Genomic DNA, 11,698 nt, shown 5'->3' with positions numbered 1-11,698 from the left:
TAGGACCAGTCTCCAACCAGGAACCAAGAGGTAGCTAATGTGTGGGATGTATAATGTGAATTAGCCCTGTAGGATACATACACCTTGTTATGACCCATCAATAAGGCTATTACAATAACACACACACACACACACACACACACACACACACACACACACACGCACGCACACACGCACGCGCACACACACACACACACACACACACACACACACACACACACACACACACACACACACACACACACACACACACACACACACACACACACACACACACACACACACACACACACACACAGGGCTCCTGTGTGCTTCTCAGTGCTAGAGGCGTCACTACAGACCCTCGTTCGATTCCAGGCTGTATCACAACCGGCCGGGATAGGGTTTGGCCAGGGTAGACCGTAATTGTAAAAATAAGAATTTGTTCTTTAACTGACTTGCCTAGTTAAATAAAGGTTATACGCAACACACAAGCGCGAGAGTCACTCGGGATCTCATTAACTACCGGGCTCGAGGCACGAGTTCTGTTTCGTTCATTGATCCGCGTCTCTTTTAAAAACTCCTTTCTTGCCCGGTATTCTCACTCACACACACCCGGTCCCGGTCGATCCTATCCCACACTATGTAGTGTGGCGTGAACCGGTTTCGTGTTTATTTCTCTCTCTCGGTTATGGACTACATTTGAGAGCGAGAGGAGAGGGAGAAAAGAAAGCCAGAACCGAGAAAACAAATGTCTAGGCTACTCTACAACAACATCATGGACTCTGTTCTCCTCTCAGTCGTTACACTAGTAGTTGTTTTCGCCTCCTCTCCCTACTCTCTTTCCTCCTCCGACGTCGTTCCCTCTCCTTCCTTCAATCTACCGTTTACCGACTGTGTCCAGAGCCGCGGGAGAGACGGGTTCTACCAAGGGGCTGTGGACGTGACGGAGTCCGGTGCGGTGTGTATGAGGTGGAGCGAGGTAGCGGGGTTTGAGGAGCGCTATCCGGGTAGAGGGCTTGGGGATCATAACCGCTGTCGGAACCCGGACAACAGGATCAGACCCTGGTGCTTCTTCAGGAACAGCCGCGGCAGAACCGACTGGGGCTACTGCGACTGTAAACAAGGTAGAGGAAGGGGAGAGGTGTGTGTGTGTGTGTGTGTGTGTGTGTGTGTGTGTGTGTGTGTGTGTGTGTGTGTGTGTGTGTGTGTGTGTGTGTGTGTGTGTGTGTGTGTGTGTGTGTGTGTGTGTGTGTGTGTGTGTGTGTGTGTGTGTGTGTGTGTGTGTGTGTGTGTGGCAACAGCGGGCATGTCTCAGCAGATGGAAGCATCTCATTAATATTGAGGTATGTGTCTGGTTGGTGGCTAGACTAAGAAACGTTGTTATGTTAAAATGTATGAAGACAGACAAGCTGTCAGGTATTAGGGGGAGACTTTACCAAGACAGACAAGCTGTCAGTCATTAGGGGGGAGACTTTACCAAGACAGACAAGCTGTCAGTCATTAGGGGGGAGACTCTACCAAGACAGACAAGCTGTCAGTCATTAGGGGGGAGACTTTACCAAGACAGACAAGCTGTCAGTCATTAGGGGGAGACTCTACCAAGACAGACAAGCTGTCAGTCATTAGGGGGGAGACTTTACCAAGACAGACAAGCTGTCAGTCATTAGGGGGAGACTCTACCAAGATAGACAAGCTGTCAGTCATTAGGGGGAGACTCTACCAATATAGACAAGCTGTCAGTCATTAGGGGGAGACTCTACCAATATAGACAAGCTGTCAGTCATTAGGGGGGAGACTCTACCAATATAGACAAGCTGTCAGTTATTAGGGGGAGACTCTACCAATATAGACAAGCTGTCAGTCATTAGGGGAGACTCTACCAAGATCAACAAGCTCCCAGACAAGCTGTCAGTCATTAGGGGGGAGACTCTACCAAGACAGACACACTGTCAGTCATTAGGGGGAGACTCTACCAAGACAGACAAGCTGCCAGTCATTAGGGGGAGACTCTACCAAGACAGACAAGCTGTAAGTCACTAGGGGGAGACTTTACCAAGACAGACAAGCTGTCAGTCATTAGGGGGAGACTCTACCAAGATAGACACGCTGTCAGTCATTAGGGGGGAGACTCTACCAAGACGGACAAGCTGTCAGTCAACAGGGGGGAGACTCTACCAAGATAGACAAGCTGTCAGTCATGAGGGGGGAGACTCTACCAATATAGACACACTGTCAGGTATTAGGGGGAGACTCTACCAAGACAGACAAGCTGTATGTTATTAGGGGGGAGACTCTACCAAGATAGACAAGCTGTCAGTCATTAGGGGGGAGACTGTGTGTGTGTGTGTGTGTGTGTGTGTGTGTGTGTGTGTGTGTGTGTGTGTGTGTGTGTGTGTGTGTGTGTGTGTGTGTGTGTGTGTGTGTGTGTGTGTGTGTGTGTGTGTGTGTGTGTGTTATTGGTCAGCTTGATTTATGTGCCTCAGTGACCTATGAAATAGAAGGATCAAGGAAATCAACGTTTTCCTCTGATGTGTATCTGTCTCCCGAGTATCATATCTCTTTCTCTCTCTGTCTCTCTATGTCTCTCCCTCACACTGTGTCTCTCACTCTGTCACTCTGTGTCTCTCTGTTACTCTCTGTTACTCTCTGTGTCTCTCTCTGTCACTCTGTGTCTCTCTCTCTGTCACTCTGTGTCTCTCTCTCTCTGTCACTCTGTGTCTCTCTCTCTGTCACTCTGTGTCTCTCTCTCTCTGTCACTCTGTGTCTCTCTCTCTCTGTCACTCTGTGTCTCTCTGTCACTCTGTGTCTCTCTGTTACTCTGTGTCTCTCTCTCTCTGTCACTCTGTGTCTCTCTCTCTGTTACTCTGTGTCTCTCTCTCTGTCACTCTGTGTCTCTCTCTCTCTGTCACTCTGTGTCTCTCTGTTACTCTGTGTCTCTCTCTCTCTGTCACTCTGTGTCTCTCTCTCTGTCACTCTGTGTCTCTCTCTCTCTGTCACTCTGTGTCTCTCTCTCTCTCTGTCTTTCTCTCTCTCTGTCACTCTGTGTCTCTCTCTCTCTCTCTCTCTCTCTGTCACTCTATGTCTCTCTCTCTCTGTCACTCTGTGTCTCTCTCTCTGTCACTCTGTGTCTCTCTCTCTCTCTGTCTTTCTCTCTCTCTCTGTCACTCTGTGTCTCTCTCTCTCTGTCACTCTGTGTCTCTCTCTCTCTCTGTCTTTCTCTCTCTCTCTGTCACTCTGTGTCTCTCTCTCTCTCTGTCTTTCTCTCTCTCTCTGTCACTCTGTGTCTCTCTCTCTCTCTGTCTTTCTCTCTCTCTCTGTCACTCTGTGTCTCTCTCTCTCTGTCACTCTGTGTCTCTCTCTCACTGTCACTCTGTGTCTCTCTCTCACTGTCACTCTGTGTGCCTCGCTCTGTGTGCCTCTCTTTGTGTGTCTCTGTCACTCTCTGTCTCTTTCTTTCTCTTTCTCTCTCCCTCAGTGGAAAATGATCTAAACGGTGTGTGTGTGTGTCTCGTCCAGGGTCAGTGCGCCTGCAGGGCGGCCGCTCTAAGCTGGATGGCAGGGTGGAGGTGTATCTACAGGGGGTCTGGGGGTCTGTCTGTGGTGATGACTGGGGAGAGCAGGACGCTACAGTGGTCTGCAGACAGCTGGGACAGGGGTGAGTCACACAACACAACACACATGCACGCACGCACACACACACACACACACACACACACACACACACACACACACACACACACACACACACACACACACACACACACACACACACACACACACACACACACACACACACATATGCAGTCTCACACACGCACAAAGAAAGAGGTAGTGAAAAAGGAAGGAGGGGAGCGGTTATCCTAGAAAAAGGAGTGGAGCGGTTATCCTAGAAAAAGGAGTGGAGCGGTTATCCTAGAAAAAGGAGTGGAGCGGTTATCCTAGAAAAAGGAGTGGAGCGGTTATCCTAGAAAAAGGAGTGGAGTGGTTATCCTAGAAAAAGGAGTGGAGCGGTTATCCTAGAAAAAGGAAGGAGGGGAGCGGTTATCCTAGAAAAAGGAAGGAGGGGAGCAGTTATCCTAGAAAAAGGAAGGAGGGGAGCGGTTATTCTAGAAAAAGGAAGGAGTGGAGCGGTTATCCTAGAAAAAGGAAGGAGTGGAGCGGTTATCCTAGAAAAAGGAAGGAGGGGAGCAGTTATTCTAGAAAAAGGAAGGAGGGGAGCGGTTATTCTAGAAAAAGGAAGGAGGGGAGTGGTTATCCTAGAAAAAGGAAGGAGTGGAGCTGTTATCCTCGAAAAATGAAGGAGGGGAGCTGTTATCCTAGAAAAAGGAGTGGAGCGGTTATCCTAGAAAAAGGAAGGAGGGGAGCGGTTATCCTAGAAAAAGGAGTGGAGCGGTTATCCTAGAAAAAGGAGTGGAGTGGTTATCCTAGAAAAAGGAGTGGAGCGGTTATCCTAGAAAAAGGAAGGAGTGGAGCGGTTATCCTAGAAAAAGGAGTGGAGTGGTTATCCTAGAAAAAGGAGTGGAGCGGTTATCCTAGAAAAAGGAAGGAGGGGAGCGGTTATCCTAGAAAAAGGAAGGAGGGGAGCAGTTATCCTAGAAAAAGGAAGGAGGGGAGCGGTTATTCTAGAAAAAGGAAGGAGTGGAGCGGTTATCCTAGAAAAAGGAAGGAGTGGAGCGGTTATCCTAGAAAAAGGAAGGAGGGGAGCAGTTATTCTAGAAAAAGGAAGGAGGGGAGCGGTTATTCTAGAAAAAGGAAGGAGGGGAGTGGTTATCCTAGAAAAAGGAAGGAGTGGAGCTGTTATCCTCGAAAAATGAAGGAGGGGAGCTGTTATCCTAGAAAAAGGAGTGGAGCGGTTATCCTAGAAAAAGGAAGGAGGGGAGCGGTTATCCTAGAAAAAGGAGTGGAGCGGTTATCCTAGAAAAAGGAGTGGAGTGGTTATCCTAGAAAAAGGAGTGGAGCGGTTATCCTAGAAAAAGGAGTGGAGTGGTTATCCTAGAAAAAGGAGTGGAGCGGTTATCCTAGAAAAAGGAAGGAGGGGAGCGGTTATCCTAGAAAAAGGAAGGAGGGGAGCGGTTATCCTAGAAAAAGGAAGGAGTGGAGCGGTTATCCTAGAAAAAGGAAGGAGGGGAGCGGTTATCCTAGAAAAAGGAAGGAGGGGAGCGGTTATCCTAGAAAAAGGAAGGAGGGGAGCGGTTATCCTAGAAAAAGGAAGGAGGGGAGCGGTTATCCTAGAAAAAGGAGTGGAGCGGTTATCCTAGAAAAAGGAAGGAGTGGAGAGGTTATCCTAGAAAAAGGAGTGGAGTAGTTATCCTAGAAAAAGGAGTGGAGCGGTTATTCTAGAAAAAGGAGTGGAACGGTTATTCTAGAAAAAGGAGTGGAGCGGTTATCCTAGAAAAAGGAGTGGAGTGGTTATTCTAGAAAAAGGAGTGGAGCGGTTATCCTAGAAAAAGGAAGGAGGGGAGCGGTTATCCTAGAAAAAGGAAGGAGTGGAGCTGTTATCCTAGAAAAAGGAAGGAGGGGAGCGGTTATCCTAGAAAAAGGAGTGGAGCGGTTATTCTAGAAAAAGGAGTGGAGCGGTTATTCTAGAAAAAGGAGTGGAGCGGTTATCCTAGAAAAAGGAAGGAGGGGAGCGGTTATCCTAGAAAAAGGAGTGGAGCGGTTATTCTAGAAAAAGGAGTGGAGCGGTTATCCTAGAAAAAGGAGGGGAGCGGTTATCCTAGAAAAAGGAAGGAGGGGAGCGGTTATCCTAGAAAAAGGAAGGAGGGGAGCGGTTATTCTAGAAAAAGGAAGGAGTGGAGCGGTTATCCTAGAAAAAGGAAGGAGTGGAGCGGTTATCCTAGAAAAAGCAAGGAGGGGAGCGGTTATCCTAGAAAAAGGAAGGAGGGGAGCAGTTATCCTAGAAAAAGGAAGGAGTGGAGCGGTTATTCTAGAAAAAGGAAGGAGTGGAGCGGTTATCCTAGAAAAAGGAAGGAGGGGAGCAGTTATCCTAGAAAAAGGAAGGATTGGAGCGGTTATCCTAGAAAAAGAAAGGAGCGGAGCGGTTATCCTAGAAAAAGGAAGCAGGGGAGCGGTTATCCTAGAAAAAGGAGTGGAGCGGTTATCCTAGAAAAAGGAGTGGAGTGGTTATCCTAGAAAAAGGAAGGAGGGGAGCGGTTATCCTAGAAAAAGGAAGGAGGGGAGCGGTTATCCTAGAAAAAGGAAGGAGGGGAGCGGTTATCCTAGAAAAAGGAAGGAGGGGAGCGGTTATCCTAGAAAAAGGAAGCAGGGGAGCAGTTATCCTAGAAAAAGGAAGGAGGGGAGAGGTTATCCTAGAAAAAGGAAGGAGGGGAGCGGTTATCCTAGAAAAAGGAAGCAGGGGAGCAGTTATCCTAGAAAAAGGAAGCAGGGGAGCAGTTATCCTAGAAAAAGGAAGGAGGGGAGCGGTTATCCTAGAAAAAGGAAGCAGGGGAGCAGTTATCCTAGAAAAAGGAAGCAGGGGAGCAGTTATCCTAGAAAAAGGAAGGAGGGGAGCGGTTATCCTAGAAAAAGGAAGGAGGGGAGCGGTTATCCTAGAAAAAGGAAGCAGGGGAGCAGTTATCCTAGAAAAAGGAAGCAGGGGAGCAGTTATCCTAGAAAAAGGAAGGAGGGGAGAGGTTATCCTATAAAACGGAGTGGAGTGGTTATCCTAGAAAAATTAGTGGAGCTGTTATCCTCGAAAAATGAAGGAGGGGAGCAATTATCCTAGAAAAAAGAGTGGAGCTGTTATCCTAGAAAAGGAAGGAGGGGAGCGGTTATCCTAGAAAAAGGAGTGGAGCGGTTATCCTAGAAAAAGGAAGGAGGGGAGCGGTTATCATAGAAAAAGGAGTGGAGTGGTTATCCTAGAAAAAGGAGTGGAGCGGTTATCCTAGAAAAAGGAAGGAGGGGAGCGGTTATCCTAGAAAAAGGAGTGGAGCGGTTATTCTAGAAAAAGGAGTGGAGCGGTTATCCTAGAAAAAGGAGGGGAGCGGTTATCCTAGAAAAAGGAAGGAGGGGAGCGGTTATCCTAGAAAAAGGAAGGAGGGGAGCGGTTATTCTAGAAAAAGGAAGGAGTGGAGCGGTTATCCTAGAAAAAGGAAGGAGTGGAGCGGTTATCCTAGAAAAAGCAAGGAGGGGAGCGGTTATCCTAGAAAAAGGAAGGAGGGGAGCAGTTATCCTAGAAAAAGGAAGGAGTGGAGCGGTTATTCTAGAAAAAGGAAGGAGTGGAGCGGTTATCCTAGAAAAAGGAAGGAGGGGAGCAGTTATCCTAGAAAAAGGAAGGATTGGAGCGGTTATCCTAGAAAAAGAAAGGAGCGGAGCGGTTATCCTAGAAAAAGGAAGCAGGGGAGCGGTTATCCTAGAAAAAGGAGTGGAGCGGTTATCCTAGAAAAAGGAGTGGAGTGGTTATCCTAGAAAAAGGAAGGAGGGGAGCGGTTATCCTAGAAAAAGGAAGGAGGGGAGAGGTTATCCTATAAAACGGAGTGGAGTGGTTATCCTAGAAAAAAGAGTGGAGCTGTTATCCTAGAAAAAGGAAGGAGGGGAGCGGTTATCCTAGAAAAAGGAGTGGAGCGGTTATTATAGAAAACGGAGTGGAGCGGTTATCCTAGAAAAATTAGTGGAGCTGTTATCCTCGAAAAATGAAGCAGGGGAGCAGTTATCCTAGAAAAAGGAAGGAGGGGAGAGGTTATCCTATAAAACGGAGTGGAGTGGTTATCCTAGAAAAAAGAGTGGAGCTGTTATCCTAGAAAAAGGAAGGAGGGGAGCGGTTATCCTAGAAAAAGGAGTGGAGCGGTTATCCTAGAAAAAGGAAGGAGGGGAGCGGTTATCATAGAAAAAGGAGTGGAGTGGTTATCCTAGAAAAAGGAGTGGAGCGGTTATCCTAGAAAAAGGAAGGAGGGGAGCGGTTATCATAGAAAAAGGAGTGGAGTGGTTATCCTAGAAAAAGGAGTGGAGCGGTTATCCTAGAAAAAGGAAGGAGGGGAGCTGTTATCCTAGAAAAAGGAGTGGAGGGGAGTGGTTATCCTAGAAAAGGAAGGAGGGGAGTGGTTATCCTAGAAAAAGGAGTGGAGGGGAGTGGTTATCCTAGAAAAGGAAGGAGGGGAGTGGTTATCCTAGAAAAAGGAAGGAGGGGAGCGGTTATCCTAGAAAAAGGAGTGGAGCGGTTATCCTAGAAAAAGGAGTGGAGTGGTTATCCTAGAAAAAGGAGTGGAGCGGTTATCCTAGAAAAAGGAGTGGAGTGGTTATCCTAGAAAAAGAAAGGAGTGGAGCGGTTATCCTAGAAAAAGGAAGGAGGGGAGCGGTTATTCTAGAAAAAGGAAGGAGGGGAGCGGTTATCCTAGAAAAAGGAAGGAGGGGAGCGGTTATCCTAGAAAAAGAAAGGATTGTCTAGACAGGACATATGATGTAACAGGTCTCTAGACAGGACAGATGGTGTAACAGGTGTTGGAGCAGGTCTCTAGACAGGACAGATGGTGTAACAGGTGTGGTAGCAGGTCTCTAGACACGACAGATGGTGTAACAGGTGTGGTAGCAGGTCTCTAGACACGACAGATGAGGTAGCAGGTCTCTAGACAGGACAGTTGATGTAGCAGGTCTATTCTGCCCTTGAGTTGCATTCCCATGCAAAACTAGACAGATAGCTAACAACTAAGTCTTCAATAAAACTCCCAAGGCGTGACTTTTCTTGAATGAATATATTGAAACGTTTATGTTGTGAAACTGCAAAATACAGAAAAGAATATACTTTAGTGTTCAATTCACACCGACATACTGTAGCTGTACATTAAACATTTGAAGTTGCATAAATACAAAGCACGTGCTAAGGTACCATGCATCTGGCATGATGCCAAACCATATATCTAATTGTTAACCATATGGTAATTGCTCCTTTCATTACTCTAATAATGTATAACCATCTATGTAGAATAACAAAGCATATTACACTAGAAACAGTAACAAAACTACAGTATTGTATATTTTACAATTCGTTTGCATGACGCATGAGCAAAGTAATACAGCTAACGACATACACAAAAGGCATTGCAATTTGTAAGTAAATGCAACCAACATTGATATGTAAGAAACTCTATCAATAACAAGATTATCATCATTAGCTAAATGCTTGAATCGAACTTACAAACAAATATTTTTCCAAGGCTGAAGCGTGACAAGAAATAACTACATTGAAAGACCTGCACCGTAGCGTTGTCTGTAGCTGCTTCTATGAGTGCAAAACCAATTCTGAACTTCCCATTTGCGTTGTCTTTCTAAGTACCAGAAAGCGCCACTAGGGGGCAAATAACACCATTGAACACAATGAAAATCCAATTTAACCATTGTAATAAAATAATCTGTTACCTTCTAACAGGATGGCAGCACAAGGTCTCTAGACAGGACAGTTGATGTAGCAGGTCTCTAGACAGGACAGATGATCTGCAGGTCTCTAGACAGGACAGGTGATGTAGCAGGTCTCTAGACAGGACAGGAGATGTAGCAGGTCTCTAGACACGACAGGTGATCTGCAGGTCTCTAGACAGGACATATGAGGTAGCAGGTCTCTAGACACGACAGGTGATCTGCAGGTCTCTAGACAGGACAGATGAGGTAGCAGGTCTCTAGACAGGACAGATGAGGTAGCAGGTCTCTAGACAGGACAGATGATGTAGCAGGTCTCTAGACAGGACAGATGAGGTAGCAGATCTCTAGACAGGACAGGAGATGTAGCAGGTCTCTAGACAGGACAGATGAGGTAGCAGGTCTCTAGACAGGACAGATGATGTAGCAGGTCTCTAGACAGGACAGGAGATGTAGCAGGTCTCTAGACAGGACAGATGAGGTAGCAGGTCTCTAGACAGGACAGATGATGTAGCAGGTCTCTAGACAGGACAGGAGATGTAGCAGGTCTCTAGACAGGACAGGTGATGTAGCAGGTCTCTAGACAGGACAGGTGATGTAGCAGGTCTCTAGACAGGACAGATGAACTACAGGTCTCTAGACAGGACAGATGAGGTAGCAGGTCTCTAGACAGGACAGGTGATGTAGCAGGTCTCTAGACAGGACAGATGATGTAGCAGGTCTCTAGACAGGACAGATGAGGTAGCAGGTCTCTAGACACGACAGGTGAACTACAGGTCTCTAGACAGGACAGTTGATGTAGCAGGTCTCTAGACACGACAGGTGAACTACAGGTCTCTAGACAGGACAGGTGATGTAGCAGGTCTCTAGACAGGACAGGTGAACTACAGGTCTCTAGACAGGACAGTTGATGTAGCAGGTCTCTAGACACGACAGGTGAACTACAGGTCTCTAGACAGGACATATGAGGTAGCAGGTCTCTAGACACGACAGGTGATCTGCAGGTCTCTAGACAGGACAGGTGATGTAGCAGGTCTCTAGACAGGACAGGAGATGTAGCAGGTCTCTAGACAGGACAGATGAGGTAGCAGGTCTCTAGACAGGACAGGTGATGTAACAGGTCTCTAGACAGGACAGGTGAACTACAGGTCTCTAGACAGGACAGTTGATGTAGCAGGTCTCTAGACAGGACAGGTGATGTAGCAGGTCTCTAGACAGGACAGATGATGTAGCAGGTCTCTAGACAGGACAGGAGATGTAGCAGGTCTCTAGACAGGACAGGTGATGTAGCAGGTCTCTAGACAGGACAGATGAGGTAGCAGGTCTCTAGACAGGACAGATGAGGTAGCAGGTCTCTAGACAGGACAGATGATGTAGCAGGTCTCTAGACAGGACAGATGAGGTAGCAGGTCTCTAGACAGGACAGATGAGGTAACAGGTCTCCAAGACAGGACGCTCTCCTTTCCTCTCTCCTTTCCTCCCCACTCTTCTTCTCTCCTTTCCTCTCCTTGCTCCTCTCCTTTCCTCTCTGCTCTCCTTTCCTCTCTCCTTTCCTCTCCTCCTTTCCTCTCCACTCTTCTCTCCTTTCCTCTCTTTGCTCCTCTCCTTTCCTCTCCGCTCTCCTTTCCTCTCCGCTCTCCTTTCCTCTCATCTCTCCTTTCCTCTCATCTCTCCTTTCCTCTCATCTCTCCTTTCCTCTCCGGTCTCCTTTCCTCTCTCCTTTCCTCTCCTCTTTTCCTCCCCACTCTCCTTTCCTCTCCGCTCTCCTTTCCTCTCATCTCTCCTTTCCTCTCATCTCTCCTTTCCTCTCATCTCTCCTTTCCTGTCCGCTCTCCTTTCCTCTCTGCTCTCCTTTCCGCTCTCCTTTCCTCTATCCTTTCCTCCCCACTCTTCTTCTCTCCTTTCCTCTCCTTGCTCCTCTCCTTTCCTTCCATCTCTCCTTTCCTCTCCTCTCCGCTCTCCTTTCCTCTCCGCTCTCCTTTCCTCTATCCTTTCCTCTCCTCTTTTCTTCCCCACTCTCCTTTCCTCTCTGGTCTCCTCTCTTCTCTCCTTTCCTCTCCTCTTTTCCTCCCCACTCTCCTTTCCTCTCCGCTCTCCTTTCCTCTCTCCTTTCCTCTCCTCTTTTCCTCCCCACTCTTCTTCTCTCCTTTCCTCTCCTCTCTCCTTTCATCTCCTCTCTCCTTTCCTCTCCTCTCTCCTTTCCTCTCTCCTTTCATCTCCTCTCTCCTTTCCTCTCCTCTCTCCTTTCCTCTCTCCTTTCCTTTCCTCTTTTCCTCCCCACTCTTCTTCTCTCCTTTCCTCTCCTTGATCTTCTCCTTTCCTCTCCGCTCTCCTTTCAACTCCTCTCTCCTTTCCTCTCCTCTCTCCT

At 47.6% G+C, this 11,698-nt stretch overlaps 1 pseudogene; it reads left to right on the top strand.

Moving 5' to 3' along the window:
- The first annotated feature begins 382 nt into the window (after positions 1 to 382).
- Positions 383 to 11,698, top strand: part of LOC124020746 — an 80,018-nt pseudogene continuing 68,702 nt past the window's right edge.

The sequence above is a fragment of the Oncorhynchus gorbuscha genome, unplaced genomic scaffold, assembly GCF_021184085.1.
Source record: "Oncorhynchus gorbuscha isolate QuinsamMale2020 ecotype Even-year unplaced genomic scaffold, OgorEven_v1.0 Un_scaffold_895, whole genome shotgun sequence".
NCBI classification, from domain to species: Eukaryota; Metazoa; Chordata; class Actinopteri; order Salmoniformes; family Salmonidae; genus Oncorhynchus; species Oncorhynchus gorbuscha.
This window is presented reverse-complemented; position numbering and strand designations above follow the sequence as displayed.